Below are 22,727 nucleotides of genomic sequence, written 5' to 3' on the forward strand. Positions count from 1 at the left end.
GTTGATTGTTCATTTATTGTGTGATGTTATGATTAACTAATATGTTAGGTCATATGTAATCATTGTATACTAAATAGAGTTAAATTGTAGGATTATAGAAGGATAAGATTGATCAGTAGTGAGAAGTGATAATTAGGTACAGGTTGTACCTTGCTGGTCTGGCTCCTTCGGGACGTGACCAGTCCCGAACCAGGGAATTTGCAGGATCAGGAGAGGCCAATGTCTGTCCCTCTGCTGCCGGCCACAGAGCTCTGCTCTGGCGTGAGAGGGGCCGGCATTGACGGAGCGGGGATGGGAGTGGGGGCACTGTGGGGAAGAGGCAGGGCAGCTGCAGAGCCCCACGGCCAGGGCGACACTGCATCCCCTCTCAGTCAATGGTGCTCCAGTGCGAGGTTCTGCAGCCGCCCTGCCGCTTCCCCCGAGTGCCCCCCCATCCCTGCTCTTCTCCCTCCTTCCCTGAGCTTTAACTCCGTGCTTCTGAAGTTCTGGGAGGGCGGGGGAGGAGTTTCTAAGCCCAGGGATGCTGGCTTTTCCCCATGAGTGTTCCAGCCCTGGAGCAGCCCCACAGGGTTGCCGACGATGCCGGACCAGGGATGTTGCCAGACCAGGGAAGTCCAGATAAAGGAGGTACAACCTGTATTAGGTATCTAAATAAGGAGGGCTGAAACGCAAAGCCTACAGGCTTCAGAGGGATAGGCGTGTTACATGCTGAGTCCTGTAAGATTTTCGCTTAGCCACACTAGGCCATAGGCTTCAGAAATGCTTGACATAAGTGACCAAACAGTGACCCTACACCACAAGATTACAGAAAAAGATTTACCAATGGGTGACAGATGATGGATACATACTGCAGAACAACGGACAGATGGACATGGCAAATGAGAAGACTGATGCATGTTGCAGATGGATGGATGGATGGATGGATATTGCAGAAGGATAGATTGATAGATGGTAGAGGGAAGGATGGATATTGCAAGAAGATGTACAGATGGATATTGCAGAAGAATGGATGGATCGATGATGAATAGATGTTGAAGAAGATCGGATGGATGTGGCAGATAGGAAGACAGACAGATGGATATTGCAGAGGAAAGATGGACAGAGAGCTACTGGTGATCCAGAGAAATGAACAACAACCAGTCAAGCCTGCCATGAGACCTCCCTCCAGTCAGAACTTACTCTTATTTTTTTCCAAGGCTGCATTCTCTGCCCTAGCCGTACAGATTCCTTTCTATGTTTCTTCCCCACTATCTTTTTAAAATTCATATGGACGTCCTATGCTGACATCCCATTGCGTCCATGTAACTCTGTGGGGATTTTCAGGGATGGGAGAAGGGGGTTCCCGAGCTCGTAGCTTTCTGCCATGTTATATCGCGATTCCTAGAGAGGGCAGCTCACCTACTTCCCAGATCAGCAGTCGGGGTCACCAGTGTTGTCAGTTGTTGGCTGTTCTCTGTGTGTGCTGCACCAGCTCTGGCCAGGTAGCCCGTACAGCAGACTTCTATCGAACTGTCCAAGGAAACCACAGACTCGGTTCAGTGGGAGAGGCGCTTGGCCAGGTTTATTGCTAACAGAGCACGGTATTAATGCTGTATACGTGCTACAGGTGCACTCAATACATATATGCCCGAGACAAGGGACTCGGCTCAGTGAGGCTGGGACTTTCTGCTCCCCCCTCAGCCAGACAAAGACACCCCCTCTGTGACCCCCCCCTTTTATACACTGATACAAACAATTTACGTATTGCCCCTCTGATGTGGTTGGTTACCACACTTTACCTGTTGGTTTTCTCAAAACACCTCTATCCTTCACCCTGTCATCCTGACCTTATCTTTAGCAGGGGTCGGTGTGTCCCTGTATCATCTTCAGGGAGTGTGTTTACCTTGTATTGGGGGTGTTTACCTTGTATTGCAGTGTTCTGGCACGATCCTTCGGGAATGTGCTTGTGTGAATGATTAGTGCCTAGAATTGCTCGGTTTTTTGCCATGCCAGCCCTGGTCTTGGCAAGTTTATGTATTGGACAGTGAACCTGCAAGCAGGCATCTGCTTAGTAACAGGGCCTGAGTTTTGGTTATAGCCTGATTCTTGCTAACTTTACTTTAACTCAGCAGGGCCTGACTTAAATTAAGGCCTTAGGTCTAACACCAGGATCCTTATAGCAGGCCTCATGTCTCAGGATCTCTCTTCTGATAACATCCTCTATGTCCATCCACCCCTTCACTCTATCCATCCCTCCCTCCCCATCCACAACCTTCTATCAATCCATCCTGCCATCCGTCTCTCCCTCTCTCCCTACACATATGGAAGTCTCCATCCCTCCCTCCCTCTCCACACACCCCCTCCATCCATCCCTCCATCCCCTGACAATGTTACCCATTGCTGCAGTAACTCAGGTCTGTTCATGCCTTCACCTCTGCCATGTTTGCCTGTTAATTTCACTCTGTCTTCTGTCTGCCAGAATCAATGGAGTCTAGTGACATTCAGCCTTTGTCAGTGTATAATTCCTTCCAGGGACTTTAGAACTGGCCACCGCTATCATAGACAGCCAGGCCGGCATGTGCAAAGCCACCTGCAGGAGTGAGGTGTCTAAATCCCATTGACTTTCAGTGGGTGTTTGGCCCCTAAAACCCTGGCACCCCTTTTACAATACCCAGTCCATCCTGTCAAGTGTTGGGGCTCAATCCCATGGAAGCTCAGAGCCCAGCATCTCCCAACAGGGGAAATGGGGAGATTTTCAGAAGCGCCAAAAATGCAGTGGGTTCCCCTAGTACATATGGCGAGGAGCAGGTACACACAGGAGTCCACTCAGCCCCTCCCCCCGTGCAATGGGAACAGCTTCTTATGGAATCCAGCCTCACCCTGGACAGCTACCCAGGGTGGGGAATGGACATGGGGCCTTTCCCTTCTAAGGGCCGTCGGTTCCAATAAAGCCCCAGGGTGGGGACTGGCTGGCTCAGGAGCATGGGGATGGGACATGGGGCCTTTTCCCTCTCAGAGCACCAACTCTCCCGGACAAGACTGGCTGGCTCAGCAGGGTTGAGAATCTGATTACGGGTAATTGTTTTGGGTCTGGTCCCCAATCTGGGTGTCGTGGGAAGTGGTGCTGTCACAGATGGGGGGATCTAGTCTCCTGACCCACATCCCTCCCTCCAGCTCACACCCACACTGCGAGGTAGGGGGAGCTTTGAGAAGGATCAAGGGCCGGTTCCCACCAGAGGCTGAGCTGACAGTTGGTCAAATCATGACTCCCACCACAGTAGCACCAAGCCAGGGCAAGAGCTCAGACTCTGTTGTTAGCTACCGAACCATTTCCTCCAGATTCACTCTAGATGTGCGCGGTACCCAGCAGTGCACAGGTGCTAGGAGCACCGGGGGAGTCCCAGCTAGGTGGGTTCCCAGCTGTGCCTGGCCCCAGAACTGGCAGCCCCCCATTGGGCAGGGCTCCAGGGGCTCAGCTGTGGGGGGCGTGACCCAGTTGGGCTGTATATTCCACCCCCCCACCAGGAACATAGATGGCCAAGGACCACCGGGCGGGTAAAAACATCACACTGAGGTGTCCCCCTCCATCCCCATCTCTGCTCCAGCCCAGGTGCCTGGAGGAAGAGGCCAACAAAGCTGGTTCAGCGGCTGTCTCAGCCCTAGCCACATGCCCCAACAGGCATGTGCACAGACCGGGGGGTGGGGGGTATCAATGCAAGCTGCATCAGGGGGCAGCTCTGCCCCATATGTGCACACCGCTCCAGGCTCTGGAGGGTGACTAGCCACAGAAGAACCTTCTTCCAGCTCCTTCACCGGGGCACAAGGAGGGAGGGGGGTGGCATTGCTTTGCAAGACGCAGGCCAGCGAGTCTGTGAGCCTGCGATTGGTGAAGGCCCCAGCCAGACACAGGAGCCCTCCTGTTGCAGAGAGATGTTGAGATGAGGCCGAGTTGACCACAGCGCAGGCCTCAACTGGCCCCTCCTCTGAGCAGCTGAGCCACCTCCCCCCACGCAGCAGGTCAGCAGGGCACTGCCCAGCGTGAGCGCAGCCCTGCGATGCCCATGGCCCCACCAGAATGGACTCAGGGGCTGAGAGGTCCCAGATGACAGCTCCCCTTTTCCACCCTCACCCCCCAGCTGATATGGTAGGGGGGTCCAAGAGCTGAGATGGGAGAGCCCTCACCCACATCCCGGAGCACATGGCCCTGAGGTTTCCTGCCTTGCATTCCCGGTGCCAATCCAGACCTGTAACCCGTCTCCCAGGCCGATGTCCCCTCCCCAGCTGCGCCCTGACAATGCTCCTCGTACTCCTGCTCCCCAGGGCTCAGGCTGGTGATTGGGGGGGTCATAGTGGCCCCGATGTGCACAGTCCCCAGGAGGTTGAGGGCCCCAAACATGCATGGTCCCTGGACTATAGCACCCGAGATGTGCACAGGCCCAGAGGTGCAGGGCCCAAGAAGTGCATAACCTCAGAGGGTGCAGGGCCCCACAAGTGCACAGCCTCCAGGGGTGCAGAGCCCCAGATGTGAATAGCCCTGGGGTTAAGGGGGCCCAGATGTGCACAGTCCAGGGGTACAGGAAGCCACATGTGCACAGCCTCATGGGGTACAGGGCCCCACATGTGCGCAGCCCCCAAGGGTGCTGGGCCCCATATCTGCTCAGTCCCCAGGGTGTTCAGGGCCCCAGAGCTGCACAGTCTCCAGGGGTACAGGGCTTCAGATGTACAAAGCCCCAGGGGGTGCAATTCCCCACATATGCACATCCCCAGAGGCTCTAGGGCCCCACATGTGCACAGCCCCAAGGTTTGCTTTCTGCTGGCTCTGCAGGGTGGCTGGTGACTGCCTTACTCTGTGTGTGAACTCCTCCCCGGCAGGATCCAGGGGATGTGCTTTACCCTGAGCCAAGCGTCACCCGTCCTATAAGTGACCCCAGAGACAGACACATTGTCTCCTTCCCCAGGCGCCTTCTGACGATGCTGCTGCTGCTCCTGTTTCCCATGGTCTTTCCCCTGCCCCCGGGGCTCAGGCTGGTGAGTGCAAGAGGGGATAGGCCCCCCTTGGCCTCAGAGGGAGTAGAGCTTGGCACTACTGGAGCTGTCTGCAAACCATGGCTCCTCCCCAGAGTCAGATGCTTCCACCAGGGCCATTGGAGTGTCCCCAGCACCCAGCTGGAGTGCTGTGGGGCTCCAGCGGCTATTGGTGTTTGCCCAGGACCCAACTAGGGAGCCTCAGGTCCATGGGGCCTGGGGGCAGTTATCAGTGTGTGTGTGCCCAGAACAAAGCTGAGGTGCCCCTGAGCTTTGGGGCCTGGGGGCATCAGTGTATGCCCAGGACCCATCTGGGGAGGCATGGGGTCTGGGGGCAGATGTGCAGGCACTTAAAGGGGCAAGGGGAGAGGAGGGGGTTGATGCTACCATAATAAATCCCCTGAGAGGGAGGCAACGCAAAGAAATTCAATAAGTTGCTGATGTGAATGGCCAACTCCTAGACAGGAAATGCAGGTCTGTGCAGTCTGTATGGTTAGAGCGGGGGAAGAGGGGCTAGGAGCCAGGACTCCTGGGTTCATGTTCCAATTCCACCAAACTCTGGTCTCGGACTGGGTCTGTTCAGTGCCTAGGACAATGGGGGCCTTGATCTTGGTCAGCAGAGGAATACACCAGCTGGCTGGATCGGGAACCTGAATTAAATCCTTCTCTTGACACGTCTGCCAGGGGAGATCATTGGAGGACAGGAAGCCCAGCCTCACTCCAGACCCTACATGGCCTTTGTAAGAATACAGAGAGAAGGAAAGGGAGGAAACATGTGTGGAGGGTTCCTGATCCGGGACGATGTGATGGTGACGGCAGCTCATTGTAACTGCAACCTTGGGTAAGAAATGCAAGATCTCTGCCCCTTAGCCAGTCATTCTCTGAACCTGGGGCCAGGTCAAAGTTACTCCCCACCCAGCAGGGGAAAGGCCCTGGAGTGCTGGCATGATCTACACACACCCACTTTAACAAGGTTAATGACCCATGCCTGAATCCAGAGTATTGGCCGGTCTGCAGCACCTGCATCCCCTTGTATTTCACAGCAACATCTCCGTGCTGCTGGGGGCCCACAACTTTGAAATAGATGAACTGGGGACGCAGAAAATCTGGGTACGTCGCTGAATCCCCCACCCAGAATTCAATGACGAGACGTTTGAAAATGACCTCATGCTGCTGCAGGTACTGGCCACATCTCAGCCCCCACCCCAGTGACCTCACACTGCTACAGGTATCACCCCATCTCATCACTCCACTGTGACGGATTCCCCCTGGGGTGCTGCTTGGAACTGGGGTACCACTGAGCCCACCTGACCCAAAAGCCTGGGCTCCCTTTACACTGTGATGGTGTGACAGGCTCTCAAATCCCCTCCAGCATATATACATGTAAGGACACATCCAGCTGCAGCTTCACAGCGACGCTGAGATCAGCACTGCATGGGAAGGATTGGCTAAGGAACTGCCCAGTACTCAAGTGCACACCCCTATGTAGAGACTAAACCCAAAATTGAACCGTCTTGTCCTGCACAGAGAACTATACAGCCTAAGGTCATGAAATTCACCCCCTCCCTCAATGTGGAGAGGGATACGCACAGCTTTCTGCCCCAAGTTATAATTTCCATATACACACTGGGTTTTAAACAAAACAAAACAAGTTTATTAACTACAAAAAATAGATTTTAAGTGATTATAAGGGATAGCAAACAGATCAAAGTAGATTACCTAGCAAATAAGACAAATATGCAATCTAAGCTTAATATACTACACTGTTTACAAGTAGCAAATTCCCACCCTAAATGTTGTTTTAGGCAGATTGCAGAGACTCTTGAAGGGCAGTTGCATTTGCCTGCAGCTTAAAACTTCAGATATTTTATTTACAGGCTAGACAGTCTTCCAGCCTGAGCTCAGTCATTCTGCCCTCATTCGGTCTTTGTTTCTTAGATGTTTACAGCCGTCATCCTGGACAGGGATTCAGTGAAGAACGAGCCGTGATTATGTCACTCCCTTGCCTTAAATAGGTTTTACATATGGCGGGAATTTTTTGTCTTCCAGTGTGATTCCCACCCCTGGTCAGTGGAAAAATACTAATATTATCATGAAGTCCAGTACCAGGTGGCTTGATCACATGAACCTGCAGCCATAACATAAAGGCTGTTTGCAGTGTTCCCGGGAAGGCTTGCCTAGGAAGGCTCCTCAGTAAGAGATTAGCATCTTCTAAGACCTATTATTCTTCCTAATGATCCTTACCAGACATCAATCTAGACTGATTGCATTCTGTCTAGTGGATATTCCCCAGGTGTAAACACATTTGTAATAGGTGCATAGACAATATTCCTAACTTCAGATACAAAAATGATACATACAGATAAATATGATAGTCATGTTCAGTAAATCATAACCTTTCCAATGATATCTCACATGCCTTATCTTGCACAAAATATATCATAATTGTGCCATACTCATATCCTAACATTACTATGAAGAAGATGGGTGTGATGGGCTCGGCCACAGAGATCCCCTAGGCCCTGTCACCTGATGTGCTGAAATTACCTCTGAGCCCGTTTTTCCTGCCAGCCTGGGCCTCCAGAACCCTGCCTGGTTGAGCCAGACATGCTAGCCTGCTGCAACACAGACACAGAATCCGGGCCACATCCCCAAAGCTGCAGACCTTAACTGAAAACAGCTCAGCAGGTCACCTGTCTCCAGCATTCAGACACCTAGCTCCCAGTGGGATCCAAATCCCAAATAAATCCGTTTTACTCTGTATAAAGTTTATACAGGGTAAACTCATTAAATGTTCGCCCTCTGTAGCACTGAAAGAGAGATTTGCACAACTGTTTGCCCCCCCCCCCCCCCCCCCCACTCCTCCAGGTAACAATTACTACACTGGGTTTATTAATAAACAAAAGTGATTTTATTCAGTATAAAAAGTAGGATTTAAGTGGTTTTTAGCAATAACAGACAGAACAAAGGTTTCAGAGTATTCACAGAGCAAAATAAAACAAAACACGCAAGGCTAAGCTGAATACACTAAGAAATCAGTCACAAATGATAACTTCTCGCCCTAGATGTTACTTCAGGTAAAATCCTTCTCAGGTCAGTTGCATTTTCTAACCTGGGTCCAGCCTGTTCTCACCCACCCCTGTGGTTACAGTCCTTTTGTTTCCAGGTGCTTGCAGGTATCTCTGCGGGATGGGGGGGGCCACCTCTTAAGCCAGCTGAAGACAGCTGTTGTTTGCTTCCCCCACTTTATATAGAACTTCCCTAAGGCAGGAAACCTTTATTTGAAATCCTACTCCCTCTGGAAAAGTACCAGATTCCAGATGGAATTCAGTATCAGGTGAGAGGGTCACATGTCACTGTAAGGCCCCCAGCCTCCGTTCTTCCTGGGGGGGCCCACAGGTCACAGGGAGGCTTACAGGTAATCAGGGCCATTCACAGGTCATTGTTTCTGAAGCACCTTTAATGGCTTCCACTTCAGATGTTTGCATCAGCAATATGAGTTTATGTCTTGTTCGCCTACCGCCAGACATGGAAGCAATCCATGCAAACAAATAGGATGAACACACTCAGTGGATTATAAGCTTTCCAATGATACCTTACAAGGGGAATTTAGCGTACAGCAGTTATGCCATATTCATAAGCATATTTTCATAAAGCGTATGGAGTGCAATGTCACAATGGGGTGTAATGCCACCCTGACCCTCAGTGAATCCACACTACTGCAGGTACCACTTTCATTCCATCCCCCCCACTGACCCCCACACTGCGGCATGTAGCATCACAGTCACATCACCCCTCCACCAGTGACCTCACTCTGCTGCAGGTATCACTCTATCCCATCACCAAGCCCCCTGTAGCCACATGGCATCACAGATTTGCACAGTTCTCATGGGGATGCCCCACCTGGTCCCACCTAGCACCATCACCCCAGGATAGGATACATCCCACAAGAGGAGTTTGATTTCCCTTCTGTCTCCCGCCCCCCGCCCTGCATCACAGCTGAGGGACAAGGCCAAGCTGACCCAGACTGTGGGCACAATCCCCCTGTCCCAGAAGAAGGTGAAGAAGGGGGCAGTGTGCAGCGTGGCTGGCTGGGGCCAGACCAGTAGCAAGACAAACTCCAAGCCCTCCCCGACCCTGCAGGAGGTGGAACTGATGGTCATGGACAAGAAAATGTGTCTGTCTCAGCCCTATCTGCACTATGTCCCATCCAGGATGCTGTGCGTGGGGGACCCCCAGGAGAGGAAGTCGCCATTCCTGGTGAGTGTGGGACAGGGGCACACAGAGCCCGGGACAAGGTGCTGCTAGAACAGGAGACCGACAGGGCTGGGCAGAATGGGGAGAGTCAGGATCCATGGTGAGCCAGGCAGATCCTGGGAACCAGGAATCAGAATTGCCCAGATCCTAGGAATCAGGAGTGGAGGCTAGAAATCAGGGACAAGAACCAGGCAGTTCTTTCAAATGAGGAATGGATGCTAATAATTTGGGACAGGAACTGGCAAGATCACAGAAACCAGGGACAGAAATCATCTGGATGTTCAACAGGTTCCAGAAATCAGGGACATGAATGAGCCACATCCTGGAAATCAGGGATGGATCTTAATCATGAGGGAAAGATCCCAGAAATCAGGTTTGGAAATCAGACTGACCCTAGGAGTCAGAAAGGGGAATTGCTGAATCAAGAACCCAAGGTGGATCTGAGAAATCAGCAGGAGATCCTAGAAATCAAGGGCAGGAGTCAGCCAGATGCTGGAAATCAGGATTCGGAATCAGGGACAGGAATTGAGCAGCTTAAAGAAATCGGGGATGGATGCTAGAAATCAGACATCAGAATCGGGCGGATTCTAGAATTCAGCGACAGGGGTTGGTTGGGTCATGGGGTGGGAGCCCTGGGCGTGTCCTGGGAGTGACTTGACTGTGAACCCCCAGGAAGTGGGTTACAGAGGTGGATTTCAGGACCGTGAATACAGAATGCAGCCCACTCTTTGCTTGGACATTGGTAACCCTGTGCCTGGTATTTACTTCTCAGGGCGACTCTGGGGGCCCACTGGTCTGTGATGGGAAGGCCCGGGGCATAGTCTCCCATGGCAGCAGTGACTGGTCAACTCCCAGTGTGTTTACCAGGCTCTCCATATACGTCCCGTGGATCAAGAAAACTCTGTGCAAGCTGAAGCCTTAGAGGGGAGCATCCATCTCTAGTGTGAGTGGAGAGCTAGACGGGTATTGCAGAGCAATGGCTGGCTATTGCAGATGGATGGATGGATGTGTAGCCAATGATTTTAGTTGATTGATCATTTATTGTTTGATGTTATGATTCAACAACATGTTATGAATTAAATTGTAGGATTACAGAAATATAAGATTGATCAGTAGTTAGAAGGGATAATTAGGTATTAGGGGTCTCAGTAAGGAGGGCTCAAACACAAGGCCTACAGGCTGAGGCCTGTAAGATAGTAGCTTAGCCACACTAGGCCATAGGCTTAATAAATGGTTGACATAAGTGACCAAAGAATGACCCTATGCCACAAGATTACGGGGAAAGATGTACCCATATGTGGCGCTGTGAAAAATGAACAATAAGAGTAATTTTTTGCTTACAAGATCCCCGGCAGTGACATTTTTCTAACACGTGCCCTAACTGTAGGGTGCACAACGTGCATAAAAGCTAATGAGGCATAGTTGGAATCACATTATAGAAAAAGGATGTCTGTGGGTTACAATGAGAGAAGACAGGGAGATGTAATGAAATCATTAGCTTTGGTAACAAGATTTGGAGACAAGCTGCGGAATAGGAAGTAGATGAGCTGGGTGAGCAGGCTGGGAGGAAGGCGCTGGGCAGCTGTAAGCATGGATTTGAAGGAACTGATTTGATCCTATTGATTTCCAGAAGGCCAACATAAGATTCAACCCAAGAAGCTCTTGATTTCATAAAAAAACCCAGTAGGCACCATTGTGCAGCTTCAGCCACCTAAATACGTTTAAAACCTGGCTCCCTGTCCACTAGGTTTAAAAGAATGATACAAGATTGCGTTTGTTTTCTTTCAAACTGATTCTTGCCCCTGGGAAATGACAGGAATTCTCTGGCCCAAGAAGGAAAACAAATATTAAAAGACAGAGGCATCAAGCATGTGTGTGACTTGAAACATTAAAATAAATTGTTTAGAAAGGGAAGGGAGACGTAATTCATAAACCGGGTTAATTCAGAAGTACGTTTGAACGACTAACACAAAAAGAGCTTCAGATAAGCAAAGAATGACAGAGATTGTTGATGCATCAGCGCCATCTACTGGATAGTGATGGAAGCAGCTATTAGCAAGTGTCCAATAGAAAATAAGAGGATTTCCATCCTCCAACAAACCCCAAAACAGTGTCAAGATGCTGAACTTCAGAGTTTTGCTGAACCCACCAGTGAAGCTAGAGAACCAACAAGTTCTACCAGACACCACATGGACAATCCACATGTCCCGCTCGCTCCTGTCTCAGGCTTACCAGGCTGAGAAGAAGTGGTGAAACTTCTTTTCAGAGATTGCATTTCTTGGTGTTTCTTTAATTGCAGTGTCTGAAAGATCCCCTGCTTGCATCTGCACTTTCTAGCATGACCCCCAAGGAACCACATCTTGGATTTTAGCCCAGCAATGCCATCTGCATGTTTCTGCTTCGTCCATCCAAGTCAATGGCCTAAGAGAACCTCCTACAAGAAATTTAAGCAACTGTTTTTGATAGTTAAACTAGTCCCGTTTAAACCAAACACTAGAAACAGTAAGGACCACATTACTTGAGTGCCTTCAGACAAAGTGCAGAAGAGAATTACCTGAGGGGTGGCAAATATATCCAAGATATTGTTGGAGACCCCAGGGCATGGCAGATCCGGTGTAATGGGCAGACCCATTACTTACCGAGACTGAAATCGCCCGTAATGCAATAGGAAGGTAGACCAGCTGTTACCATGCAGGTCTATACTCATGCACCTTTTAATCCTATGGACCTGGCTGCTTTCAAAGCACAGGGTGGAGAATTTTCTATCAACCCAAGCAAGTTTGTATCCGTTTTTGAGGGATGTCTTAGCAGCTACAAGCCAGACTGGGATGATTGTAATGTCCTTCTGCGAACATTATTGACTGAGGTTGAACGAGAACAGGTCATAGCTAAAGCAAGGGAGGAAGCAAAGAGGCGATATGACCAGGACCGTAACAATATCCCGACCCCAGATGATCAGGTTCCTATAAAGGATCCTAGGTGGGACCCAAATGACAATCAGGCTATGACCCACCTCACCTCCTATAAGGAGCTGCTATTGTTTGGACTCCGTCACGCAGCTGTCAGACAGAATAATTGGACTAAACCATATGAGGTAGTGCAGGATCCAAAGGAAAGCCCTGGAGCCTTTTTACAGAGCATTCGAGACACGATCCGACAGTATACCAATGCAGATCCTAATGATCCGCAAACTGAGGCAATTATTAAAGGAGTATTTACAAGCAGGGCAGCCCCCGACATTAAGCGAAAGCTACAGAAAAAGGAGAATTTGATGGGTATGACCATGGCACAGATTTTAGAAGCAGCAAATCGAGTGTATAGTTTTTAAGAGAAGTGGAGAAGGAGAAGAAGCAAGTGAGATTGATGGTAGCGGCGGTGCAGGCAGGCATGAAGGGAAGTGAACGAGAAGGAAGGGGCCGTGGACGCGGACGTCCAGGCCCGCGGGAGAGACAACTGGGGCGCAATCAGTGTGCCCTGTGTCGGCAAGAGGGACACTGGAAGAATGAGTGCCCAAACAAGAAGGAAAGGGGGGGTACCTCTATGATGGCAATAGAAGAACAGGACTAGGGGTGTCAGGGGAGACGGATCATCCTACCCCCGGAACCCCAAGTAAAAATGCGGGTGGGAAATAAAGAAATAGATTTTTTAGTGGACTCTGGAGCGGCGCAAACTGCTGTAAATCAACCCCTTCAGTTGCCAGTAGCAGACTCCCTCACTGTGACAGGAGCCACAGGCAAAGATACCAAGCAAAGCTCTTAGAGAACCCCGAGGTCACGCTGCAGCCTTGTCCATCCCTTAACCCTGCCACCCTCTTACCAGAAACTGAGAAACAGGAACATGACTGTTTGGAGATCATAGATGCCCAATATTCTAGCCGCCTGGACTTGAAGGATGTGCCCCTCCCAAATGCAGATTATGAGTGGTACACTGATGGTAGCAGCATGGTGATAAATGGGCAAAGGAGGGCGGGTTATGCTATTGTGACCCTCAATGACACCGTGGAAGCTGAAAGTTTGCCCGCTGGGACCTCTGCCCAGTTGGCTGAGCTAGTGGCCCTGACCCGTGCACTCGAACTGTCCAAAGGAAAACGGGTCAATATTTTCACTGATTCCAAATATGCTTTTGGGGTGCTGCATGCTCATGCTGGTCTATGAAAACAAAGGGGAATGCTGACAGCCCAAGGCTCCCCAGTCAAGTACGGGCCCCAAATTCTCCGGCTTCTAGAGGCCGTGCAACTCCCTTTGGAAGTGCCAGTGGTACACTGTAAGGCCCATCAGAGGGAGGATCAAGATGTGACCAGGGGTAATGCCAGGGCAGATAGAGAGGCGAAGCATACTGCCACCCTGATGTCCCCTCAGACTGAGAACACCTATATGCATGCCCTTATCGCATCAGTGGGGGAGCTCCCAACCCCTCAGTATTCTGGGGAGGAGAAACAGCTAGCTGACAAACTTCATCTCCAGGAAAAGGAGGGATGGCTTCATTCCCCGGATAGGAAAGTCCTCTTACCAAAGGGCCTAATTCTGCCAGTATTACAGAAATTACATCAAACCACTCATGCTGGCAGGGAGGCACTTATCCAACTAATGGGAAAGTACTTCATAACCTCCAGACTCTGACCCCTGGCTGCCCAGGTACAAGCGGAATGCCTAGTCTGTCAAAAGAATAACCCCCGACCAGGACACGCAGTACCACCAGCGGCCCTGGAACCCACTCCAGGCCCCGGACGGGTGTGGCAAATAGACTTTACTGAGTTTCCCCGGACCCAAGGGTTCAAGTATCTCCTTGTCATAGTGGATAGATTCAGTGGATGGCCGGAAGCCTTTGCATGTCGCAATTGCACTGCCAGGACAGTGGCTCTCAAGTTTGTTAAGGATTATTCCTCGCTTTGGACTTCCCCAGTGGATGGAATCTGACAATGGAACACACTTCACGTCAAAAATCGTCCAAAGCATCTCAGACGCCTTACAGATTCCCTGGAAACTCCATTCGCCCTGGAGACCGCAAGCCAGTGGGGTAGTGGAGCGGACCAATCAGACCCTTAAGCGACATCTCTCGAAAGTATGCCAGGAGGCCTCCCTACGGTGGCCTGATGCCCTGCCCCTAGTTCTGCTCCACATCCGTGCTCTCCCAAAGGGTAGATTAGGGCTCAGTCCCTTTGAAATTATGTTTGGAAGGGCATGGCCTACGAATGGTACACCGGTTGTGTCAGGGGGAGAGTGGGAATTGGGGAATGGGTTTTTGTCTTAGTATATGTGTTCCCTGTCTGCTGTTCTTGTGTCTCTTCACAGGTATACTAAGGATTCCCAGCCTCTACCCTTGGATTCGCCCATCCACTCCCTGCAGCCTGGTGATTCAGTGCTCGTACATACTTGGAAAGACGAGCCCCTCCAGGAAAAGTGGAAGGGACCCTATACCATTCTGCTGGTCTCCCACATGGCAGCAAAGGTCAAGGGACACAAGAATTGGATTCATTATACCCGGCTGAAAGCGGTGTCAACCCCCCCCGCCCCCCCGCGGCTGAAAGGTGGACCGTGCATTCAGCCCCCTCCACTGAGGATCTTGGACTAAAATTACTATTTAAACAGCCCACCGGGAAGCCAGGAAAATAGATGGGAGGGTATATTTTATTCCCCCTCTTGGCCATGTGCCTAACTAGTACTGCTGTTTCAGGCATCATACCTGTAAATACCTGGCTGGCACTGGCCCAGAGTGCAGTAAACACAACGTTGTTTTGTTTGCCACATACATTTTCAGTGGGTGCAGTCATGGAGACTTGTTTTATTGGTGTATGTGCAGCCCCAACCCTGGTTCAGCATTATTCCCTGTTAAAAACCATAAATAAAACATTTACTTATACTGATTTATAGACCCTTGGATCTGCCCAGTATAAGTTAGATGCCTCCATGTTTTCTTATTACCTAGCCAATACAACTCTTGCCCCCTCTTGTATGAGGTTGTTGCTGGCACTGAGTGCCGAGAGGCAAAACAACATTCCCCACATTGGGGAAAACCGCACCAATGAAGAACTTAAATGTAATAACAGTGTGGAAATCTCCTTTGCCTCCGGGCACATGAAATTGCCAGCAGGGTGGTTCCTTATATGTGGCAGACATGTGTATTCCTATGTCCCGGCCAGTAGTTCTGGGGGTCCCTGCTCTCTTGGTCGCGTGGCCCCATTGATTTTTCCATACCCTCCACAGTTATCTGCCCGTCATAAAAGCGATGCTATTCCCCTTGATTCCACCTGTAGGTCAGAGGTAACCTTATTTTCAGAGAGTGAGGCAGCAGCTCTGGCCTTTTCTTTAGTTGGTATCCCTGGGCTTGTGGTACATAATTATCACGCAGTAGAGCACCTTGCCTGCACGGTAGCAAAGGCCATTAACTTAACCTCAACCATCCTGGCCCAACTCTCACATGAGTTAGGGGAAGTACGTCAGGGTATGCTACAGAACAGGCTGGCTGTGAACTATTTTCTTCTACGCCATGGTCACCTATGCCAGGAGTTTGCAGGCATGTGTTGCTTTAATATAACAGATGCAGGGCCATCCATAGAAGCCAATTTACAATGCCTAAAGCAGCTGGTAAAGGGCATTCATCAGCAAACTGGGGAGGATTGGCTCGGCTCTTTATTTTCTGGTTGGGCCTTTCCCCGTGGCTAAGTGGGTTGTTTTGCCTATTATTTAAGTTTTTTTTCACTGTATTAATCATGTTATGTTTACTGTGTTGTATGTGGGCCTGTGTAAAAATGCTTATTTTGCATAGTTTTGAAAATTTTAATTTTATGCATAGCCCGCTAGTAAGTAAATAAAGATGAGAAGACTCAAGCAATAGAAATGAGTATTCTCAAAGGAGGGAATTGTTGGAGACCCCAGGGCATGGCCACTAGTTAAGTCGAGGGGATGGAAGGCCATAAGGGTAGAGGAGGTCTCCCTGCTGAAGGCCTAAGGGCTTCTTCTTAACCCCCCTTAATAGAATTCAGGCCTGGCTGGTTTGAGTAAGCTCTTTTGCTCTTAAAACAATGTTGCAGCTGCAGATAATGCCTTATAGTGTAAGGTTTGCTGACGCCAAGTTAAAGATAATAGGAGATAGTTACAAGGCCAGACAGAATGTGCTGGTTGTTTAAGTTGCTAGGAATGCTTGTTAGAGGTTGCAGGAAATAAACATTGTTGTAACCCATATAAGGAAGGCAAAGTATTTGTGCAAAGTTTTAATTGGCTGATGTGTAGTGCAGTAGCATTAAGGAATATAAAAGTGTGTGTAATGACCTGCTCTGTGTGCAGGATTTAAGATTCTAATCTCCCTGTACCTTGTTTGCAGCTGCAAATAAACTTTTCTGCTTCTCCACCCCGTTGTGATTATTGAGTGAAACACACCGGGTAACGAACCCCTGCTGTTGTTTTGCCTCTCGGCACTGGGTGCCGGCAACAATATGGAAGAACTGATGACTATAAATAAATGTAATAAGAAATCTGACTGCTTGTTTGGTCTATGGCATAAGTGCTGAGCCCTAACGCTGGTCTATTTATGACCACTGAGCGCCAGACTACATGTGTATTTTGAGTTTGGTACATCCCTAGGACATTTGGTGTACCTAAGCTTTTATCTGGAAAGCTGATGATTATATACCTTCTTGACTGTAGAAGTACTGTCCAGGGTGAAAGTACCGAGAGAAGAGTTTAGCATTAAAGTGAGAAAGCTAACACTCCCAGGACTCAACAATACAGGGTAATCCTAAATAAATTTTATTCAGACATGGATGAAAAATTCAGTTTGCTAAATTTCACCTTTCAAAGATATTCTGGCATCTTGGCAAATCCATGGTATTGACCCCAATTCTCACTTACAATACTTCAGGGATTCCTCTGATTTCTACTGAACTCTTGACTCTGAAGGAGCCCAAAGCAAACTCTAGGCTGTGACTAACAGTAACAATTGGAGAGAGAACATGCCATTCAATCACTGACATTATAGACGAGATTTGGAAGGAGGTTTGGGAAAGGCAGTGAAGGAAGTGGAGGAAGGAGAATGGAAACAGCAGAAGTGGAGTGGGGAGAAGTTTGGACAGGCTGTGTGTCCTCATCATTAAAACTGGTTGAGATATTGGTTTTGAGGGAAAATTGGATTGTTTTGCAAAAGGAAAATATTCATAACAAGCGTCAGCTTCCCTCAAACGCTGTGCCATTTTTTGGGTCAGAAAAGCTGAAAATGATTGGCTACCAATAAACGTTTTTCAGTTTTCAGTAAGCATATTTTTGTTTGTTTTGTCACCATTTTGCCAATAATTTTTTTCACGTCTTTTTCAGATTTCAGCACCTTTTTGCCGTATTTTCTGGGGATTTGGCCATTTTTAGTAATTTTTTTTTTAGTTTTTCAATAGAAAGTCTAAATTTTTCAAAGGAAAATCAAACGCCATTTTCTGACCAGTTCTAATAATAATAATAGGAAGGGAAAGGTGTTTAATTAAACCATCTTTGTTGCAAATGAGATTTGGGTAAAGCTAGGAACAGGAGAAAAAACAGGAGGAGAACCAGCTGGGATGAGGTGGGAGAAATTTTGGGCAGCTCAGGAAAAAATCTGAACAGGAAATACTAGGGCAAAGAAGCTCACATGCACACATCCAGAATATCATTGTGGTGCTGGCATCCTCCATCATCGCAGATGCTCAGGAGACCAGAGACAGGGATGTTGGGTTTTTTTGGTGAACTGGACGTCCCTGCAGAACAAGATGGGCTTGTTGCCTACGCCGAGGCAGTACTGTCAGATGTAGAGGTTCTGCTTGCTCTTCAGGGACACCTGAATTGACTCCTCTTCTTCTCGAGCTTCAGTCCAGTTCTCCTGCTCCATGTGGATGGCTTTCCCACCATACTCAGGTTTGAGGGAGAACTGGAGCTGGGTGAAGAGCTTGGTGAGGTCCCCGGCCTAGAGGGACATCTCAGTGGAGACGCTCCAGCTGTGCTCAATGCTGGACATCTGCTGCTTGGCGTAGCCAACCTTGCGGGTGACCTTGTTGGACCAGGTGATGGGGAGTTGGAGTCGTTGTGCAGCGTCTTGATGCACTCCCATCCCCCACAGGCGATGCCCTTGGTGAGGGTCAAATCCCCAGGGAAGAAGTTGAGGCTAGCGGAGTTCATCTCATTGAACAAGTAGAACTGAGCCCCCCACTTCTCGTCCACCTTGATCAGAGTTAGGAGTTTACTAATCCTGAAATAGTAAAGGCCCTTCCTTCATTCAGGGTGCAGGACAATGTTTTTTCACCATCATTTGTTCTCGAATCACTCACCCAGCGGATTTCACCCTGGTTTTGGAAAATGATGAAAAATCCATCACAAAGTCCTCCCATAGCGGTCCCCACCACCTAGCAGGAGCTGCCCTTGATTATGTAGATATTGAGGTCCCCCACACAGCCCAGGTAGTGGTCCCTGCCCTGGCACGAGGGGTGCAATCTCTGGATATTGATGTTGTGCCCATTTTCAAGGAGCTCTGTCTGCAGGTAGCAGCCCAGGTCAGAGCAGATGATGCAGTCTCCACTGTCGTTGCGGAAGATGTCTGTGCGCAGGGAATCTTTCTGAGGTACCAGTAACCCAGGGACTGGACTGGAGCCCTGGGATGGGTGTGACGTTGCACCCCATAATGCTTTATAGAAATATGCTTATGAGTGTGAAAATGACATAACTGGAATATGTTTTATGCTAGACATGCCATGTAATATCTTTGCAAAGGTTATGACCTACTGATTATATTCATCCTATTTGTAGGCATGTGTCATTTTTATATCTGAAGTTATGAGCATTGGCTCTATGCTTGTGTTTAAAGTGTTTGCTGTTGGAAGCACATAAGACAGATTTGATCAACATAGTGTGAAGGGTCTATTCAAGTAACTGGGAGTACGTAACTAACAATGGACTTTGGGAGATGCCAATCCACATCTGAGCTTTCCTGGGAATGTTCAAACTAACATGTAAACAGTGGCGTCGGCCTGCAAAAAGCTGAATCATTCATAGACATGTGACTTGCCCAGGTGGCGACAGACTCCATCTTGTGGCTGTGATGTTGCACAAGAGAGAGAATATAAAAGGCCCTGTCATAAATATAAAGGGAAGGGTAAACCCCTTTAAAATCCCTCCTGGCCAGAGGAAAAATCCTCTCACCTGTAAAGGGTTAAGAAACTAAAGATAACCTCGCTGGCACCTGACCAAAGTGACCAATGAGGAGACAAGATACTTTCAAAAGCTGGGAGGAGGGAGAAAAACAAAGGGTCTGTGTCTGTGTGTGTGATGCTTTTGCCGGGGACAGAACAGGAATGGGGTCTTAGAACTTTTAGTAAGTCATCTAGCTAGGCATGTGTTAGATTATGATTTCTTGAAATGGTTGAGAAAATAGTTGTGCTGAATAGAATGACTATTTCTGTCTGTGTGTCTTTTTTGTAACTTAAGGTTTTGCCTAGAGGGATTCTCTATGTTTTGAATCTAATTACCCTGTAAGGTATTCACCATCCTGATTTTACAGAGATGATTCCTTTACTTCTATTCAAAGTCTTCTTGTAAGAAAACTGAATGCTTTTTCATTGTTCTAAGATCCAAGGATTTGGGTCTGTGGTCACCTATGCAAATTGGTGAGGATTTTTACCAAACCTACCCCAGGAAGTGGAGTGCAAGGGTTGGGAGGATTTTTTGGGGAAAGACGTGTCCAAACTACGTTTTTCCAGGAACCCAGATAAAGTTTGGCGGTGGCAGTGGAAATCCAAGGGCAAAGGGTAAAATAATGTGTACCTTGGGGAAGTTTTAACCTAAGCTGGTAAAAGTAAGCTTAGGAGGTTTTCATGCAGGTCCCCACATCTGTACCCTAGAGTTCAGAGTGGGGAAGGAACCATGACAGGCCCAAAAAAACCCTCTTCAGCTTTCTCAGAAGAGAGCCTCTCCACCCCAATGAGATGCCTAAAAGAAACTGGAACAAAGGACAGTAACTACGGGGGTGTGAAAGTGATTGCTGGATCCAGACTAGGAAGGAGTCTAGTCTGTCAAAGAATCTTATTGGAACATCTCTGAGAGTGAGATTTACCTGCATTTAGTTTCCTACTCTACTAGGCTTAGACTTGTGTGTTTTTCTTTTATTTTGCTTGGTAATTCACTTTGTTCTGTCTGTTATTACTTGGAACCACTTAAATCATTTTTAATAAAATCACCTTTTGCTTATTAATTGACCCAGAGTATGTAATTAATAGCTGGGGAAGCAATCAGCTTTGGATGTCTCTCTATCAGTGTTATAGAGAGTGAACAATTTATGAGTTTACCCTGTATAAGCTTTACACAGAGTAAAATGGATTGGGAACTGGGTATCTGGGTGTTGGGACAGAAGCACTTCTTAAGCTGTTTTCAGTGAAGCCTGCAGCTTTTGTGGGACGTGGTTCAGACCTGGGGCTGTGTTTGTAGCAGGCTAGCGTGTCTGGCTCAACAAGGCAGGGTAATGAAGTCCCAAGCTGGCAGGGAAAACAGACTCAGAGGTAGCCCCAGCACATCAGGTAGCAGTCCCAAGGGGGTCTCTGTGACCCAACCTGTCACAGTGGGGACAAAGGGGATGGGGAAAGAGGGGAGCAGTTGGCAGAAGGACCAAGGCAGTTTGAGACGATCATGTGCACGTGGGGTTGGACTAGGACACGTCAGGGGACTTCTCTGTTTCTTTCAAGGGAAAAACTTTTCAGTAACACCAGGAGTAAATCCCTGAAGGCAACAACAACTTGTCTTCACTCACCCCAGTGGAGCTAAGGCCAATAAAAGCAGCTGAGGGCTGGTCCATTGACACCAGTAGAGCTACTGCCCATTCGCACCCCAGCTGGGGGCTGGCCCATTCACATCCCAGCTGGGATCTGGCCCATTAACACCAGCTGGACCACTGAGAGGAGGGAACTCCAGAGAGAAAGGAAGAGAGGCTGAAGGAAGCCCCGAGGGTAGGAATCCTGGAGTGGGAGGCCCAAACCCCGATAGCTCGAGGCCCAGAACCCGAGGCACTGGGCACCGGGGTGCAGTTTTCCCCAGTCTGGTTCCCCTGCCAGGGAAGGAAGGGGAATGGCTGGAGCAACCTGTCCAAGGTTGTGACTGGGGCAATGGCCTCTGGGATGCTGTGGATTTGTGGGGCGGCCCATCTCCTACCAAGTGCACCTTTTGTGGGTGGAGGATGCCAGAACCCCACAAAAGTGGTCCCAGGAACCCCCCAGGTGGGCAGAAAGGGCTTCCCCAGAGTTACCCCCCAGGCCGAGGAAGGCGGGGCCAAGCAAGATCAGGCCTGGCACCGGCTTAAGGGGGAAGATATGTGGCAGGGTGCTGGTGCAAGAGACCCTAATTATCCCCTTCCCCCTCAGCTCCAATAAAGAGGAACAGATTGGGGCTGAGGAAAATGCCTTATGCCGGCCTGAGGATTGGCAGCACCTGCCGGCCTGATGAGCCAAGGGCTATAAAGTCTGGGAAGGAGACAGAAGGGGTGCTGGGGCAGCCAGGGAGAAGTCAGTCAGGGAGGGAGCTGGAAGTCTCCTAGCTGAGGACTGACTCTACCTGTAAAAGGAGAAAGAGCCGGTAAAGTCTGTATATAGCTGGACACTTGTGGTGGGGAAATTCTAAAGGGAGTAAAATACACGGGTGCTGCATTATGCTGCAGCCTTGCGAGCCTTATTTGGGAGGGCAAGCTGGCCCCGGAGAGAGACAGTGACAGTGACCCCACGAAATACAAAATCCAAACCCACCACCCAACTTTCTGGCTCCAATTTGGGATCCACTTCACTTAAAGCTGTTAGCAAGGCTGCCAGTTCTGCCTCCTGAGCTGACCTTGCTTCTAGTGAGAAACCAGTGGTGCTGACTGTCTCATTGCCTCGGATTCCCACAACAGATAAGCCTGCAGTTTTCCATCCCCCTTGATACCTACAACTTTCATCCAAAAACCACACCAGTGTCCCCTCCTTTACCTGATTGGGGTTAGCAGCCCGAAACACCTGATCTTGGGTTTTATCTGGGCTGGTTTCACATTGGTGTGGGGTGCCAGCCAGATGTAATCCAGCTACCCAGACTATGGGTTCCTTTCACACTTCTGCTGTAATGTTTTCTGCCTGTAGAGCCAGCAACCACTGGGCAACACGCTGCCCACTCACTGGTCCCTGTAAGACAGTGTGCATGTGTAACAGCCGCAGGGGTCATGAGGAGATCCGACTACTACTTTCTGCATTCCCGGGAGGCACTTGAATTTCCCTGCCCCGCAGTAGGTGCACAAGACCTTTTCACACCATCCCTACTTCAGTTTCACAGCACTCAAAAGTCGGTTCAGTCCTTTGCCCCATACTCCCGTGTTAATGCACGCCCAATGGTGGTGTCGGATACCAAAGGGTACAGATAAAAGGGTTTCTCCCCATCTGGGGAGCCCAGCACTGGAGCACTGGCCAGATTTTCCTTTAGTACCCTCACTACCTCAGGACACTCTTC

At 49.3% G+C, this 22,727-nt stretch overlaps 1 pseudogene; it reads left to right on the forward strand.

Annotated features, from left to right (window-relative positions):
* Window positions 1–4,950: 4,950 nt before the first annotated feature.
* LOC119563636 lies at window positions 4,951–10,699 on the forward strand (annotated as a pseudogene).
* Window positions 10,700–22,727: the final 12,028 nt, after the last annotated feature.

Source organism: Chelonia mydas, chromosome 13 (assembly GCF_015237465.2).
Source record: "Chelonia mydas isolate rCheMyd1 chromosome 13, rCheMyd1.pri.v2, whole genome shotgun sequence".
Taxonomy (NCBI): domain Eukaryota; kingdom Metazoa; phylum Chordata; order Testudines; family Cheloniidae; genus Chelonia; species Chelonia mydas.